At 39.3% G+C, this 12767-nt stretch overlaps 1 protein-coding gene across 1 annotated transcript in view; it reads right to left on the reverse strand.

Annotated features, from left to right (window-relative positions):
- Nucleotides 1–402, reverse strand: part of lhfpl6 (LHFPL tetraspan subfamily member 6) — a 37746-nt gene extending 37344 nt beyond the window's left edge. The window contains exon 1 of the mRNA XM_051121801.1: nt 194–402. The gene's annotated coding sequence lies outside the window, so the exon portion shown is untranslated. The remainder of the gene's footprint in view (nt 1–193) is intronic.
- Nucleotides 403–12767: the final 12365 nt, after the last annotated feature.

Raw genomic sequence — 12767 nt, forward strand, 5'->3', positions numbered from 1 at the left:
CCTCATGCATTCACAAACATTTTTACCTATAATCTTGATGTCTGTAAAAAGAAAAATTAACAGACACACTGTCAGTCATCTATCTATAATCATATGGAATGTAAACAAAAAGCAAAACACGTATGGCGCAGTGTCATGTGGAAAGTCCAAAAGTGAGTCAAAAACTGATTCAAGCATGCGATAGAGATCTTACATGTCTGTGTCTGTGTCGTTCACTGTGCCCGATTCCACCTGGTTTTAAAAGCTAAAGAGAATACGACAACAAAATGCAGCGTATACTGTCTGTTTGCTTCTGTCCTTTCGTCTGAAGTCTTTAACTCCGCCGTCTAGAGTCCACTTATTGCCCGAGCGCATGAACGTCTCTGCCCGGGACTAAACCGAGTGTGTTAAAACGGAGTGGGAAAGCGCGAGCAGAGGCACCAATCTCCAGATCCTCCGCCCAGGGGCTGGTCTGACAATATGCTGCGTTTCCCAAGACGACGCAAGACTCCGCCTGGCTGCCGCGAGCTCTCTCAAAGCCCCTCGTCAAAGTCAAAGTAATTTATTGTCATTTCTGTTCTCCGTGGGAGAAACGAATATATGTATAGAAACTCAAAACGGTTTATCCAGCGTGCATGTTGAAGATCATAAAATCAAATACTTGTTTTACACCATGAAAAAGTAGAAAGAAGATAATACTTTCACAAATTAACGATGAATACTGTCAATGTTTTTTTTTTATTTAAATTGCAATATGTTTTGAAACATAATGAGAAAAATAAATAGCGAGAATCGGGTTTTTTAGTCGGATCTTTTCAATGAATCGCTTGAAGCTGTGCACAAAACTGGACTGAACGATTCGTTCACAAATCGGATTAAAATGTCACTCCGAATTACATGTCAGCGTCAGCCGGTTCTTTGAAATTCGAAAGGAACGATTCGCGATATTAAACTGAAACAGACATGAGTAAATATAGGGACAGTAATTTCACAAATTAACGATACATACTGACAATATATTTTTTTTAAACTGAGTACATGTCGATTTTGAAATATCGTGAAAAAATAAAATAGCGAGAATCGTTCTTTTGAGTCGGACCTTTTAATGAATCGCTTTAAGGAGTGCACAAAATCGGATCGAATGATTTGTTCACAAATCGGATTGAATATCGCTCCGAATTACGTCAGCTGGTTCTTTGAAACAAACTAAGCTGTTTAAAAGAAACGATTCGCGATAGTTATTTCACAAATTAACAATAAATGCTGACAATGTTTTTTTATATGTTGATTTTGAAACATAATAAAAAAAATAAATAGCGTGAATCGTTCTTTTGAGTCAGCTCTTTTCAATTAATCACTTGAAGGAGTACACAGAACACAAGTTGATATGATTCTTTAGGGTCTTAATGAAAAGTCTCTAATATATTTTGATTAAAAATTCTCAGTGGTTTTGTAAAACAACACCCTTTTTACCTTGTCAAAATGAGCTCTGCAAAAATCATCTCATTTTAAGGGGTTGTTCCTTTAAATGCAAATGAGCTCTGCTCGCTCCGCCCCTCTCTTCTCTCCGTGGAATGACCAGCTTGTTTACATTAGCCGCATTTAGCCGCTAAACTTCATAACTACCACGTTATAAGAAAAGGCGAGCGCAAAGATTCATAAAAAACGCTTATACACACTTCTGCTGTAAGTGAAGCTGGATCATGAATGATTTGCGCGAGCATAGACGAATATATGTAGATCGGGAGGCGCATTCCATTCACAAACAAACGTAATCTACTGCATCTTCAGCGGGTCAGATGTCGGGAGTAAGTGACGACCACAATGTTTATTATTACATCCAGCAACACAACACCTCAACTGCTCAATCGGAGATATTCTTGTCTAACTTACATCCCTGCTCTGGCATCAAAACATGGAAAGTTACTGGACTGTGACTGCTGGTCTAAAGTAAGAGCTCATGTCAATCAGCTATGGTGGGACCGGCCTCTGTCAGTGTGACGCCACAACGACAGGCATCTGAGAACGGCTCGATTTGAAAAAGGGGATATTATTTTTACAGATTAATTAAAAACCACTGCATAGATTTTTACCATTATAGGGTAGATTTGTACATATACTGCCAAAACACATTAATGTTCAAACAACATGAAAAAGTGAACTTAGCATCCGATGACCCCTTGAAAAGAAAAGATTCGCAATATTAAGTTATTTCACAAATTAACAATAAATGCTGACAATAATGTTTTTTTATATGTTGTTTTTGAAACATAATGAAAAAATAAATAGTGTGAATCGTTCTTTTGAGTCAGCTCTTTTCAATTAATCACTTGAAGGAGTACACAAAACTTGGCCAAACGATTCGTTCACAAATCGGATTGAATATTGCTCTGAATGACATGTCAGCCGGTTTTTTTAAACAAACTATTCGCAATATTAAGTACAAACACACACCATGAGTAGACAGGGACAGTAATTTTACAAATTAATGATAAATACTGACAATCTTTTTTTTTAAAGGGGTCATCGGATGCCCATTTTCCACAAGTTGATATGATTCTTTAGGGTCTTAATTAAAAGTCTTTAATATACTTTGATTAAAAATTCTCAATGGTTTTGTAAAACAACACCCTTTTTACCTTGTCAAAATCAGCTCTGCAAAAATCATCTCATTTTAAGGGGTTGTTCCTTTAAATGCAAATGAGCTCTGCTCGCCCCGCCCCTCTCTTCTCTCTGTGGAATGACCAGCTTGTTTACATTAGCCGCATTTAGCCATGTTTAGCCGCTAAACTTCCTAACTACCATGTTATAAGAAAAGGCGAGCGCAAAGATTCATATAAAAACACTTATACACACTTCTGCTGTAAGTGAAGCTGGATCACGAATGATTCGCACGAGCATAGACGGATATATGTAGATCGGGAGGCGCATTCCATTCACAAAGAAATGTCTAACTTACATCCCTGCTTCAGCATCGAAACAAGGAAAGTTACAGGACTGTGACAGCTGGTCTGAGGTAAAACGCTCATGTCAATCAACTATCGTGGGAGCGGCCTCTGTCTGTGTGACGGCACACCGACAGGCATCTAAGAATGGCTCGATTTGAAAAGGGGATATTACTTTTACAGATTAATTAAAAACCACTCCATGGATTTTTATCATTATAGGGTAGATTTGTACATACACTGCCAACACACATTAATGTTCAAACAACATGAAAAAGTGAAGTTTGCATCCAATGACCCCTTTAAACTGTGTATACAGTAGTCAACATTTTAAGTGGATCAAAAAAGTTCATCAAAGTTGTCCTAAGACAAGAACGGGTAAAGTTTTGGTTTTAGGACAACTTTGATGAAAGGTTTTGATCCACTTCTAATGTTGACTACTCTATGTCGATTTTGAAACATTGTGAAAAAATGCAATAGAAGCGAGAAGCGTTCTTTTGAGTATGAACTTTTCAAAGAATCGCTTGAAGCAATGCACAAAACTGGACTGAACAATTCGCTCACAAATCGGATTGAATATCACTTCAAAGCACATTTCAGCTGCTTCTTTGAAACCAACTATTCGAAAGAAATGATTTGCGTTATTAAGTACAAACAGATCCAGCCCCCAGACTCATTCCAAATGGGCTGCATTCCAAATGTCTAATTGGCTAACCAGCCAGCTCAGATTCTATTTTTTGTTTATTTTTGTTTATTTGTTTATTTTCTTTTGGCTTGGGGCTTTCTAGGGGTCAACTATTACTTGTTGGGATCCAGAATACAAATTTCACTGGGATGTTTTATGCATAATAGATAGCATAATAGACAGCGTTGCTGCTCGCATAAAGAATTTCTGCACGTTTCTTTCACTCTGATTTATATATCTTATGTATAAACAATAATTATAAAAGGTTTTTTTTAAATGAATGTCCTATGCACCTGACAAAAAAAATGCTTTAATCTAAGAGACATTTATGCAAACTGCTGAGTTTTAAAAGCTAGCCTGGACATCGATCACATGTATGCTGTCACACTGCCTAAACGGCACATAAAAACTGATGTTGCATATCAAAACGGGTCTGAGGGCTGCAGTGACCTTCAGGATCAGACAGAGGAAAGGGTACACCGTCAGCAGCTCTTCTTGATCCATTATTATAATTTCGATCCCGCAGCGTTATTTCTCGTCAGCAGCGTGTCTCCAGTGGCATTGGCTAATGTGGTTGTAATGATGTTTTAGTATTCAATATCTTCACTGCTGTTTCAGGCATTTTATTATAAACCAAAAGCAACATCAGAGATTCGCCTCATGTTAAAGCGCTTCTAACCCTGATGAGAAATGCAAATTGGGGGAGCCCATCTCTTCTTCCTTCCCTTGTGTAAAGTGATGTAGCCGTAAGCAGTCGGGCAGAATTCATGGAAAGTGCCTCTTGCACATGAAACAACCAGAATGGAAGACCTTAATATTTGATATGTATGCTGTGATACAGCCTAGTGGTTAAAGATCTAAGCAGCAAGTGTTTGTGCGATGATTACCTGTCTAGTGATCACATATTTAGTTACCTGGTGGGTTACTTACAAAAATTTCTACAGTGGGAGGTTTTTCTCCTATCAAAGACTACACAGTTGAGCAAGAACTAACATTTGGGCTGAAATCTCTCAATCAAACGTTAGAGAGAGCACAATTTGAGCTGTCTAGACAATCCTCTAATCTCTGATCTTCATACCAGGTCTGCATAAAGCCTGTTAGACTTTTAGATAGACGGATCATTTAGCCTCTCAATGGGCCATGGGTGTACAGAAAAAAGCACTCATAACTCTTTTTGCATCTTGAGTATTTGTGACAATATGCCCCCCCGTATCACTGAATTAGGTTACTCACACACACACTTTGTGATGCTGCTGTCATTGATAGTCTTGCACCAACACATGTAAAAAAGTGCACAATTTCAGGTTTATGGAGGGGTTTTGAGGAAAACATTCCAGGATTTTTCTCCATATAGTGGACTTCAATAGGGATCAATGGGCTGAAGGTCCAAATTTGCATTTTCTAAAAAAAAAAAAAAGTTATATACTTTTTAACCACAAATGCTCATCTTGCACTAGCTCTGCGTCCATGACTTCATGCATCTGGTAGTCACGTGGAAAGGTCACACGTGATGTAGGTGGAAGTACCGCCCCAGAATTTACAAAGCGAACTTACAAAGAAAGTCAAACCCTTTTCAAAGAAGGTAAAACAACGATGGAGTTTTTCACCCTATCCTACCTTTTTGAACTGAAGTTCAAACCAAGAAATAACAATGCTTTATCTTTCCAACATTATAATGTAATGACCAAAATTGAATTTAGAAAATGGCAGATCGTTTTGCTAGATAAGACCCTTATTCCTCGGCTGGGATCAAGTAGAGTCCTTTGAAGCTGCAGAATTTGGACCTTCAAAGCACTGATCCCTATTGAAGTCCATTATATGGAGAAAATTCTGGAATGTTTTCCTCAGAAACCGTAATTTTTTTTCAACTGAAGAAAGAGAGACATGAACATCTTGGATGACATGGGGGATGAGTAAATTATCAGGAAATTTTAGGAGTGAACCAATCCTTTAATAATAAATAAATTCACATCACATGACTGGCTTTGGCTATTAGTCATGGGTTGTTGTGTAGAAAACAGTCAATAAAATGCATTTACCAGCTACTATATATAAAGATATGATTTTAATTTATGATATTTGTGTCCTGATAGAGTTATAGCTCCATTAGCTCTTATGATTAATTGAGCACCAAATCAATTTGCAGAGCCATATTGCTTTCTGCCTGACTGGTCTGATTTCTGCTCAATATTCAGTGAACCCAGTAAGCCAGATGTCTATTACAAGTGTGAGGAGGTAGGTGCCAGACGTGTGTTCAGCTCATTGGAATTCACCGGGACGTCGCAGATGAATATGACAGTAGTTAGAGTAATTTAGTGCCAGGCTGACATTTACTATTATCGTAAATGACATCATTTGGATTTTGGAGGTGTGAGCTGAGATCCCGCTGATGTGAGCACCTGACTTTGATGGTGGTTTGTGACCGGAGGGAACAAAGACGCTCATCAAAACCCGAGCATCGTAATTATACATCCGGTTTCTCTCAAGCCTGTCAAAACTTCATAGGAATAATGTTAAATAGTCTGGCTTTGTGTGGTGTAGTTGCGCTATGTTGTTTAAACTGCCAAATGTGATCCACTGAGACACCAGAACTGTTACCTGCTAATGATGAAGAATCTCACAAAGAAATTAATGAGATCTCACAGTTTCCCACACATTTACCTCATTACTGCGAATACTTGATGACAGAACAATCTACCTGTGAGAAATTCATCACTGAGACAATGAAAGTCACTTCACTTTGATTGTCATTCTGTTCTTCACTGAACTGAGCCAAGATTATGCGTTTTAACCACAGTGGTTTTTACTGATTAGCTAGCTAACCAGTGATGCCCTTGAAAGGCATCATTGGTTAGCTAGCTACAAATGCCCTTGAAAGTCGCAGTTGCTAGCAATGTGATCATTCAAACCACCTCAGGAGGCCATATACACAATTGTTACTCTTTCTAGATGCAACAACCTTAATCATGTTTGAGAGCGCCAAATAAAACGTGGCACATAACAGCTATTGCATTTTCTATTGCAATCGTCAAAGCAGTTGTGGCCTTCTAATGTTTTTAGTTTGCATGGGGTGCATTACGTGTGGAAACACACCCGCGTGGTTCATTAAACGACACATACTGTCACAAAGAAGGAATGATGAAGAACAAAGAGTGATTCCTTGTTTGAGCATGATTAAACGTGGAGAGGTAGAAATGTAGGAAGGGCAACATAGAGTGAGAATGAATCACAGAAAGAGGATGACAGCTGGCTGTTATTCACCCTTCTGTAGTCTAAGCCATAGACCTCACAACACAAATCACAAATGCTAACACAGCACTCTAGAAAGGAGAAAGGGACAAAAACCCTTAACACACAGTGCTCAAATTGACTTTCACACTTTAACACTCTATTTTTCTCCCTGTAGTTTTTTTTTTAGCTTAGACAACTTCTGTTTGCTTCCTTATTATATGTCGTAAATGTAATAAATAAAGATAACAGTCAATACTCTGTTCATTTTTCCGTAATGTCTGTGGCACAGCCACCATCTATAGTAAAAATAATGACTGTTTTCAAACGGGTTTCCCCAAATACTCTCCCTGTCTGCCATTAGTTGGCCAAAACGGACAGCCCCGCCTCCAAACTCACACCATTGGTTGAAACACTTTTGCTGTTTAGTGGTGAGATAAACTAATCTTTAAGTAAGTCGTTAAATTGTTATGTTTTCAAACTTTGATAATATTTTGAAATAGGAAATCATTAAGATGCAGCCTGTCACACCCTGTGGACTGTTTCGTGTTTTTTTTCCCCATGTATGCCCTTCTTTGGTCTTTCCTGTTCCGTCTCTGATTATTACGTCACTGCTTAATCGATTTCACCTGTCTCCCCCTGATTAGTCTGTGTATTTAGGTTTGGTTGTGTTCACAGTTTGGTTGTCGGTTATTGTTGTTGTCACTCCGGTTTATTCTAAGTCTGTTCACGTTGTTTTCACGTTGGATTCCCTGCTGTTCCTGCTCTATGTGTGGATTGTTTAATAAATGTGCATATTCTGGACCTCCTCGTCATACTCCTCATTCCCCGCACACCACGATGCTGACAGAATAACCAACCTTAAACAAAAAGTTTTGGGCTGAGGATTTCCTCATGAATATCCAACAGGTGGAGAGGCCGTTGGAGCAATACGTGGAGGAATTCCTGAGCGTTGTTCATCTGGTGAGCTGGAGCGACGCCATGATCAACGCGTGTTTTCAGATGGGGCTAAACGATCACAAACTCTTCTGTTCTATAACTCCTGACGATTGCCGCAAACCGGTTGCAGAATTTATCAACTATGTCCTTGCTCTTTGTCATTCCAATTTCTATGTCGATGTGGAAGATTCTAATCTTCCCCCCATTTGTTAACATGCGGCCGCTCCAGCTCACCACCAGCCAGCATCCTCCACGTGCTGCTCCAACGAGCTCACTCCCTCCGGTCCTCCCTCGCTCACCCCAGTTCTCCGTAGCTCCTCCCTCATCCTCAGCCCAGAACCCGCGGCCAGCTCTCGGACTCCAGCCGCGGCCAGCTCACAGACTCGGACCACAGCTCGCTCACGGACTCCGGCATCGGCCAGCTCACGGACTCCAGCCACGCCCCTGCGCTCTGGATTATCGGCTGCGGGGGACTGTGTGCTCGGCTGTGGCTTCCCGAGATCCCTGACCCGCCATGGCCACGTAGACTGTGGACTCGGCTGTGGCTTCCCGAGCTCCCTGACCCGCCATGGCCACATAGACTGTGTGCTCCGCCATGGCTCCCTGAGCTCCCTGACCTGCCATGGCACTATGGACTGTATGCTCCGCCGTGGCTCTCTGAGCTCCCTGATCCGCCCACCCCCCCTCCCCGGTGTATTATTTACGGTGCGAGTCGCGCCTTATGGGAGGGGGGGTAATGTCACACCCTGTGGACTTTTTTGTGTTTTTTTTTCCCCATGTATGCCCTTATTTGGTCTTTCCTGTTCCGTCTCTGATTATTACGTCACTGCTTAATCGATTTCACCTGTCTCCCCCTGATTAGTCTGTGTATTTAAGTTTGGTGGTGTTTACAGTTTGGTTGTCGATTATTGTTGTTGTCACTCCGGTTTATTCTAAGTCTGTTCATGTCGTTTTCACGTTGGATTCCCTGCTGTTCCTGTCCGTTCCTGCTCTATGTTCCTGCTCAATCCAATGTGTGGATTGTTTAATAAATGTGTATATTCTGGACCTCCTCGTCATACTCCTCATTCCCCGCACACCACGACGCTGACACAGCCAAGATAAATTATAAGAAACATAAATGGTTAGTTCTCCTTTCAAGTCTAGAGTTCATCAATGTTATCTCATGACCAATTCATACGTATTTTACAAGGTGGTTAAACTGTATGAATTCATACGACCTCACTTGTACGATTTTGTACAATTTGTCTAGACATATGAATTAGGGAACAGTGTTTACGTTTAAAAGTAATGCATTACAATATTGCATTACTCACTAAAAAAGTAACTACATAAGTAATTACATTACTTAGTTATTTTTATGGAAAGTAATGTGTTGTGTTACTTTCGTGTTACTTTTTAAATCTGGGCAGGGCTTGCTTGTTCGTTTTTTAATATAAAAAACATAAAAGCCCTTTCACAGCAAAAGTTAAATGAATAAGACTCAGGCTGAAGGAAAAGTAAATTCACATCTGTACAGCAGAACACAGAACAAGAAAGTTCAACACACTCCAGCAGGAAGCACAAATGTTTACCTAGAGTAATTTTTGCTTATTTGTATGGCTGAATTGGATCGTCTACGGTCAGCAGCAAATACATTGGTTAATAAAATGGGATTAAATACATAAAGGGTATTTGTGTTATTTAGGATTTAATTATTGCAGGTTTGCATCATATTCTGAGTTGCATTTCACTGTTTTTATTAATTTTGAAGAATACTGAAATGGGAACAGGAGACCTATAAATCAATAAATGGGAAAAAAGTAACTGACGTTACTTACTTGAAAAAGTAACTTGGATATTTTACTGTAAATTAACAAGTAATGCATTACTTTACTAGTTACTTGAAAAAAGTAATCGGATTACATGACTCAAGTTACTTGTAATGCGTTACCCCCAACACTGTTGGGGAACTCATAAAATATGTATAAATTGCAATGAGATCAGGTTGAGTCTTTTGTTATTTTGTCATGTGACAAATACAAAATAAACAAACTGTTCACAAATGACCAATCACTGTTGTCTGGCTGCTCAAGCAAACAGAGAAAAATAGCACCACAGAAAAAGGGTTTACACCAACAAAAAGTATAATAAGCCTACAAATGACTTACTTAATCTCTTTAAATATATTGTGGGATAAAAAAAAATATTTTAACAAATGGCCTGTTTACACCTGGTCACTTCGTGTGTTTTTTCCGACCAGATAGCTATCCGATCGTGAAAAGACCAGGTGTAAATGCCCTCTGAAACACTTTTGAGATCACTCAAATCACTTCACGAAGTGGTCTGGGACGCATTCCAAAAATGTTAAATTAATAAACATTTGAGAGTCTTTTATAGGCTGTATATATTGTGCAACACGCATCGTCGCGGATGAGCAGCTGAGTATCTCTTCAGCAAGCCGACACGCAAACTGCTGCAAATGAAAGTGAAAGTCAGTCACAGACTCTCAACGCACAGTTATCTTCATTAAAAGTAGTAAGACTCACTCATCTTAACAGTGCTGATGCCGCGCTTCATTCTGTTATGGTCTTTGATCCTGAAATTAGCTGATGATGAATAAAATGCAGTACATAGCATCTGTTGCATCTATCCTTAACGTGAACTCCGTTACATTTGCATATAGCATGGGAATTGGAGATCGGGTATATATCCGTTTAGCAGAGACAAAATGTGGCCAGTTGTAAATGGAAGAGTTTTAAAAAATCCGATTAATATTCGATCAGAGAAAACCCATTAAAGGGGTGATGACATGAGAAATCAAATTTGCTTTGATCCTTTGGCATATAAGAGGTCTTTGTACCATTAAAACATCCTGAAAGTTTCATAGCTTAAAACGTCCTCCTCATTACAGACAAAGCATTTTTTTCATCAAGCTCCAGAAACGGCTGGTTGGATCTAAGGTGCAAGGTGATGTCACCTGGGCAGAAACATTTGCATAAACACTGCCTCCAGAGCAAGTCATTGATGAATAGACATCTTCTTCATCACCACAGGCCCGCCCACTGGCGTTCAGTCACTTAACAGCTAATTACACTAATCCCATCAAAAGCAAATAGAAATTATGAGTACTACTGCTAACTTGTCTACACTGTCCGCCATCAGTTGGACAACTAGTTAAACAGTCAGTTAAACAACTCGTTTGCGTCTTTGTACAGATATCAGAAGGATCCCAGCATAAGGAACAAGTGGATAGTTTATTTTTAATGGCACCCAGGATTGTGTCAGAGGATTGTTCGGACTTCGGAGCATCTTGTTTTGTAATCGAAGCACAGTGTCAGGGTGTGAGAGTTCACAAAGAAACATTTGTTGAAAGATGAAGCAGTACTAGATCTGACTGCAGCTGCATCACAAACTGTAAGTAAATTATTTTATACACTTTGTCTGGAAATTACAGTTTTTTTTGGCTCATGTTGTCAAAACACTTTTTTCTCCATATAGTGGACTTCTATGGTGCCCCAAGTTTGAACTTCCAAAACGCAGTTTAAATGCGGCTTCAAATGATCCCAAATGCGGTTGTAAACAATCCCAGTCGAGGAAGAAGGGTCTTTCTTATCTAGCAAAGTGATCGGTTATTTTAATTTAAAAAATACAATTTAAATACTTTTTAATCTCAAATGCTCGTCTTGTCATGCTCTGCCTGAACTCTGTGTATTCTGGTTTAAGACAGTTAGGGTATGTCGAAAAAACTCCAATCGTATTTTCTCCCTCAACTTCAAAAATCATTTCAAAATCATCTTACATCGCTGCAGAATTACCGACCCAGTCTTTGCAAAGTGAACATGCAAAGAAGATCAAACACCATTAACAAACAAGGTAAAACAGCAATATAGGACGAATTTGAAGTTCAGGGAGAACATGAGTTGGGCGTTTTTCGACATACCCTAACCGGAAAAAAACAGAGCTCTGGCAGAGTGAGACAAAACAAGCGTTTGACATTAAAAAGCATATAAATGGTATTATTTTTATGAAAATAACCAATCGTTTTGCTAGATAAGACCGTTCTTATCTTATTCTTACAACCACATTTGAGATCGTTCGAAGCCACATTTAAACTGCATTTTGAAAGTCTAAACTCAGGGCACCATTGAAGTTCGCTATATGTAGAAAAATACTGAAATGTTTTCCTCAGAAAACATAATTTCTTTACGACTGAAGAAAGAAAGACATGAACATCTTGGATGACAAGGGGATGAGTACATCATCTGTAAATTTTTGTTTTAGAAGTGGACTTCTCCTTTAACATGAGAAATGGGGTTCATTATAAAGACATCTTAATGTGTTAAGGTTGTAAACTGCAGTGACAGACACTTTTTTGTGTCTTGCCCTGCTGCTTTTCTCACTGTGTTCTTTTTTAAACAGTATGACCCAGACAGTCAGTGACATCCAGATAATCGCTGTGCCAGCAGGAGTCTATATTCCACCATCTGATCCTCAATAGTACAGTTGGGGTTATGGCTGACATGTCTGGAAAGAAAACAATGCAGAACTGAACAGAAAAAGTTCTACAGGTAGATGTCCTTGTATTTTAGTGGGCTTGTTTAATAGTTGTTCTGCTTATCTGCAGATCAAAGAAAAGCATGTAATTACAAGGAGAATGTGTTGTATCTCCGAGGCAGAAAAAAAAAAACACCACATGATGACAAACATCAAGGTAGTTACTTGTTTGGCTTGGCCATGAACAAAGACCTATACAATTAGGAGATGGCAGCCTTGTCATTCTGCCATCCCATTTATTAGATTAAAGAAGTCCGGCATGGTGCGCTTGCTGATGAAGTTCCTGAGTTTTTTCTCCAGAGCAAGTAATTTGACGTCACTTTAGATGTTGCATTATATGTTGCGCTTTAGTAGTTTGTTACATTAATTTACATTTACTTTTGAAAACTTATTGCAGAAGTTCACTGAGGCCCCCTAGTGGGCCTCTGCTGTGAAGACTGGGAGCCAGTTGTCTA

This window comes from Labeo rohita, chromosome 10, assembly GCF_022985175.1.
Source record: "Labeo rohita strain BAU-BD-2019 chromosome 10, IGBB_LRoh.1.0, whole genome shotgun sequence".
Classification (NCBI taxonomy): Eukaryota; Metazoa; Chordata; class Actinopteri; order Cypriniformes; family Cyprinidae; genus Labeo; species Labeo rohita.